The sequence below is a fragment of the Bos javanicus genome, chromosome 23 (assembly GCF_032452875.1).
Source record: "Bos javanicus breed banteng chromosome 23, ARS-OSU_banteng_1.0, whole genome shotgun sequence".
Classification (NCBI taxonomy): Eukaryota; Metazoa; Chordata; class Mammalia; order Artiodactyla; family Bovidae; genus Bos; species Bos javanicus.
The window spans coordinates 20,297,200-20,303,495 of record NC_083890.1 but is presented as its reverse complement, the minus strand read 5'-3'; positions in this window follow the sequence as shown (position 1 = coordinate 20,303,495).

The following is a 6,296-nucleotide window of genomic DNA, read 5'->3' as shown; positions in this document are numbered from 1 at the left end:
TCCTTGGGATGATTTTATGTAGACGATCACGTTATCTGCAAAGAGGGACAGTTTTGGTTCTTACCTTCTGATTTGTATACCTTTTATTTCTTTTCTTGCCTTTTTGCATTAGAGAGAACTTCTGGCAACACACTGAATAAGTGTGATAAAGTGGATGTCCTTGCCGTGTTCTGACCACAGGAGAAAAACATTCAGTCTTACACTACTAAGCATAATATTAGCTGTAGGCAGTTTATCAAGTGGAGGAAGTTCCTCTTTATTCCTAGTTTTCTGAGACACCCTTTAAAAATCATAAATAGATGTTGAATTTTGATGTTTTCTTTACATCAGTTAAAACGATCATATGATTTTTCTTCTTTCAACTTATCAAGGAAAAATTAATCAGTCAATCTAAGAAATAAATGGAAAAGTTTATTTGCACTAGGGTTATAACCCAGGAAGAGCATCTCAGAAAGCTCTGAGAACTATTCTGCCCCTTAGAAGTCAAAGCATATTTCTACAACTTTTTTAAGACAGAAAGCTGTACATCAAATAATCTATAACTGACAGCTTACATCATCCTGATCTAAGTGCCATTGCGGTGGGTCATGTGACCCCTTATGAAATCCAGAAAACATGCTATCTTTAAGGAGTTGTCTTATTGATGCTAGGAGAATGCTGCTTTTCATGGCTGAGCAGGTATTTCTGCTGATGGGGAGGTTTGGTTGATGCCAAATGCAGATGCACAGTGAACTTTAGCGGGGAGAGGAAAGAAGGGCAGAGAAAATTTTTGTTTAAATTTTTCTTGTCTGGCCATAAAAATGTTAATTTTGACTGCTGGTCACTGTCACCATGGACCTTCTCCTGCAGTGTCTAGGGAAGATCTGAAGGCAGATAGAACTTGTCTGGTTATAGATTGGGTAGGGACTCTTTTTTAAAAAAAAAAAATTATTTATTTAGCTTCACTGGGTCTTAGTTGCAACATGTGGGATCTAGTTCCCTGACTGGGGATCGAACCCAGGCCTGCATCAGGGGTGCAGAATGGCCACTGGACCACCAGGGAAGTCCCTGGATCAGGACTCTGATCACAAATCTCCCCCTCTTCCCCATCCCAAAGAACTCTCTGATCACCTCTTCTTACTGTGTCTTATTCCTCCTTGAGAGTTATCACCAGGTCTGCATTAAAGGAAGCAGAGAACCCGGCTGTCTCTCCCAGCATCCTTTCCATTTACAAGAAGTCTAAATGGCAGGGGCTGTTCAGACCTTGCTAGGTATTTCCTTTGAGACATCGGCCAGAGGAAGGGGTGGGAGTCAAGGCAGGCAGGAAGAAAAATGTTGTTGAACACGGCTGGGCTCAGCAGATGAAAGCCTGCAGGCCTTTGGCTGAAGACAGCACACAAAGGGACAGGCAGAGCCAAACTTCAATCATTCCACCTCGGTGTTTACATCAGCCAGCCCTGGGCACTGCCCTGCTGGCAGCCTGGGTGTTAGTAGCTGTTGGCTTCTGGCCTGATTGGAAAGAGAGTCCCGATTTTGGAGGGAGTGGAGGGAAATAAGAACAACATGTCCTGTTTATTCAGAGGATGTGGAGGCCTCAAGAGTGGCTGGATGCACAGGGCACCTGGCTGCAGGGTGATACCCCTCTGCCCTCCATGCAAGGCCACACACCTTGGGAGAATCCCAGATCTGAAGCTGGAGGAGGTCTTACATTAAGAAGTGGTTCAACTCTCTGATCTCAGCATGGGAAAATGGGAACCCACCCAGCTGACAGATAAAGCAACCAAGGCCTGGCCTTATCTTAGGATACGCAGCTAGTAGGTGGATTGAGTGGGGAGGGGGGCAAAGTAGAAATGCAATCTCTGGTCCCCTCTGTCTCATCCCCTCTTGGGGACACTCTGGCAGCCTAGCCAACCTGGGCCACCATGAGTGACATTTTGCTAACAGTGCTTGCCTGTTTGCTGAATACTTACCCCAACCCATCCACAAGCCACCACTTCCTTTTTGGGAGTTGCTAGCATCTGATCAGCCTATTATCCAAGGCTTAAGTGTGTGGTGTGGTTTATTTAAAGGGATTCCCAGGTGGCTTAGCAGTAAAGAATCTGCCTGCTAATGCAGGAGATGCAGTTCAGTCCTTGAGTTGGGAAGATCCCCTGAAGGAAAAAATGGCAACACACTTCAGTATTCTTGCCTGAGAAATCCCATGGACAGAAGAGCCTGGAGGGCTACGGTCTACGGGGTCACAAAGATTTGGACACAATCAAGCATGCACACACATGGGTTTTTTAAGGGAAGTCATTCCCATAAGAGCTGGAGCAGTCAGGGAGTAGAGAACTTGTTTCAAGATTTAAAGTCTCATTTGAAAAAAAAGCTCATAGCCTAAAAGTTGAGAATTATGTTTTATTCGCATACTTGGACTTGCTGAGGACCTAAGCCCTAGAAGTAACCCCTTAGATAGCTCCAAGGGACTGTTCAAAAGAGGTAGGGGAAAAGCCAGGATACACAGGAGTTTTTTGCAACAAAAACCAGATAGTTGGAACATCAAAAATTATTGTTAATGAGAGAAAACCACACATCTCAAGTTAATGAATTTAGCACTTTTCTGTGTACAGGAAAGATATGAGTCTGGGCTTGTTGAGATCATTCCTTTGATATTCGCCTTAATTATCTAAGGTCTGCATCCTGTTTTTCTCCATCCTGAATCCCCTTAGAGTACACAGTCCAGGGTGCCTGCAGTGGCTGATGGCTTGATGGCTGCAACATCCTTTGTTTACTGTCAGGCAATATTAATTTACAAAAGTCTCCATAGGATTTGATGAGACAGAAAAGAGGGAAATGGGCATTTCAGGAAGCCACTTTTTAAAGCGTTTTATTAAATGCTTATTATTGTTGTTCTTTAGTCGCTCAGTTGTGCCCAACTCTTTGTGACCCCATCAACTGTAGCCTACCAGGCTTTTCTGTCCATGGGATTTCCCAGGCAAGAATATTGGAGTGGGTTGCCATTTCCTTCTCCAGGGGATCTTCCTGACCCAGGGACCTCATTTCCAGCACTGCAGGTGGTCTCCCACATTGCAGAGGTAAAACGCTAGTCATTAGCAAAGCACTCTACCCACATTATCTCATTTAATCTTCACAACAACCCTACAAGGGAGGCATGAAATGCTCTAGGTTTATGGATGAGGCTGAGGGAGGGGGCAGTGAAATACTTCATTCAGTGTCATCTGATGGTTAGCCCAACAGTTGTCTCCCTGAGCCCTTATTCTTAACCCCTGCGCTATACTGCTTCTCATGGTGGAGCAGGAGAGACAAGTGGAAAAGAAATGGAGAGTGGAGATTTATCGGCAGAGTGGGTGCAACTGACATGTTTTCTGTGGTCAGGCATGGGTTAGGTGTTCAGTACTGTCTTGAACATCTGCTGATCTAATATTGAGCCATTATATTAATGCTGTAGAAAATCCTGCCATCACAATGTGAATGGCAACCCCCAAATTTGGGTTCCTATAATATAGGATCAATTCATGGGTAGGCTAATGAAATGATCTGGAGGAATCCGTTCATCATCACTCCTACTAGACCCAAATTCCTATTAGTATAGGTGACGTGGTTTCACTCTTACTATATGTCCATGTCCTTTATCAATTTGTATGTTCCCTAAGGATGAGGATTGTTAGTACTTTAATCAGTAAGTCCGTCCGTCAGTAATTGAAGGAACTCTCTCCAATTCCCTTGGTCTTCTCTGTTGGCTTTCTAGTTGAATTAATGAAATTAGATTATTTAGTGATAATCGTTTCACAATATATACATATTGAACACCCTCAACTTACACAATTATATCTCAATAAGATTGCGAAAAAGAAAACTTTTATCTTCAGCCATATGATTCTGAGTAGAGTTACAAAGAAAGCAGATTCAAAGCCTCCATTGCCTCATTCTCAAATGGTTGAACCCTTTTAAGAATCTAAACCAGCAATTTAAATTTATATTCTGGGACCCAAATAAAACCTCTGAAATGACATTTCTTTTAACCAGTAGGTCCAGAAACTGTTATTCATTGCACATATTGGAGGGGAACTTCATCCACTGAAATGTCTCAAGACTTCTTGTAAAGTTTGCTTTTAACCATGTACTTAAGGTCTTGTGATTTCTAAATTTGGACAGAGGGGCACTAAGGCATGATTTCAAGATCAATGATGAATAACTCAGCAACCTAAGATAGACAAATGACTTCCAGATTCAGCTTTTCCATTGATGGTGTGACCTTGGGTGAACTGGCTAGCCTTTCAAAGCCTGAGTTTCATCCTTGTACAGGAGAAGAAAAAATAGAACCCATCATAGATAATTGTTGTGAGATTTAATTGAGTAAATATATCCACAGGATTCCCTGGCACTAGGCAGTGTTCCATAAATGTGAAATTAGAAGGTGAAGTAAATTAGTGGTACTGCCTCAGCTATTTTTGTTCAGAGGCTATTTCTGTCTCTTAGGAAGGAGCAGGTGGTAAAGAGGATGGGTGGGTGGAGGAAGTGTTGTGGCATGTTTGTTGTGGGACAACGGAATGGAAAACCACTTGAACAGGTTGCATGAGTCAGTGCGGGAAATGCACAGGTGTTGTTATGCCTAAAGAAATTCACTGCCTGCCCCCACCCCGACCCCCAGTCTTGGAGAAAGGGAAACACCTCACATTTTTTCTGAAAAGCAATTCTCCTTGTTTCTTAGTATAGAAACCTGTTCTATGAGTCATTACACATTTTTCCCAAAGGCCACCCAAGGTGGCCCACCCTCAGCCAAAAGCTTCTCTTCTTTTCCTTGGATGTTGCTTCTTGTATCTTGTCTGCAAGTCAACGCCTGAAAGCGCTCTAATGATTAGAAGAATTGATATGAGTACCTCTCAGGATATCCCCCATGCCTAAGAGGTCACCCTGATAAGATGTTGCCCTTGAAGACCCCTTGGGATCTTGGGTCACAGTGACCAACACAGTAACGATGCTTGTTGCATGTACATGAAGAGTCCAGAGTTTAACTAGTCAAGAGTTGTTGGGGGTAGTTGGACTTAGTATTGGGCTCTTCATGGGATGTATCCTGGCATCTACTGAGGTTGTAGGTGTCATCTGTGGGATCAGGGTTGCTAAGGTGACTCAACTGAAGTGCCTGAAACTCTCTCTACCATCAACAAAGGATAGCAGGGTCTTGATCTGTGCAATGCCTATAATTCAGTGATTTGATCAATTTCTGATGGGTTAAATACAAGAGTCTCAACAGAAGAGTATACTTTCATGATTTTTAAAGAACGCAGTAGAAATTATGTGAGCCTTAAAGAGCAGCATGAAAAATCTAGAATCACAGACTCTAGGCTGGACAGTTCATTTTATGTGTCAAGTCAAAAGAGCCCCCAGATATTTGGTTAAACATTATCCTGGGTGTTAGTGAAGGTGTTTTGGGATGGGATTAACCTTTGAATTGATAGACTAGACAAGGCAGATTGCCCTCCCTAATAAGATATGCAGATATCTTATCAGTTGATCAGTCAAATGAAGATCTAAATAGAATAAAAGGGTAACCCTCCTGTGAACAGAGGGAATCAATCCTGCCTGACTGAGATGGGATGTTGGTCTTTTCCAGCCTTCAGGCTTGGACTGAAACATCTGCTTTTCTGGGATCCTGAGCCTGCTGGATTTCAGATCTTTCATTTCTGATTCTTTGACCTTTGGATTCAGTCTGGAGCTACATGCTCTTGGGTTTCTGGTTTGCCAACAGTCTGTCATGGACTTCTCAGTCTCCATAATCACATGTGGTGAGCTAAATCTTTACAGTAAATTTCTTTCTACCTATATAGAGGTACTGTTGTTGTCGTTCAGTTGCTAAGTCATGTCCAACTTTCTGCAACCCCTTGGTTTATAGCCCGCCAGGATCCTCTGTTTCCATGGGGTTTTTCCAGACAAGAATACTGGAGTAGCTTGTCATTTCCTTCTCCAGGGGCTCTTCCTGGACCAGGGATTGAACCTGAGTCTCCTGCACTGGCAGGGGGGACTCTTTACCACTTAGTCACCAGGAAGTCCCATATTGATATATATGTATAACCTATTGGTCCTGTTTCTGTGGGGAACTCTATTACACTTGGTAAATTAAACATGTGTTTGTTTGGCTGTTTTAGTATGTTCAGGCTTTCAATGGGCCACTTAAATTTCCCACATTTAAGTATCTGCACTCCAAACCCTGGCCTGCTGCCTAACAGTGAGCTGCTTTATAAAGATAAATTTAGATCTCCTCCTGAAAGCTTCTAAATTTATGTGGGTTTTTTGGCTGCTCCGGGGCTTCCTTGCTG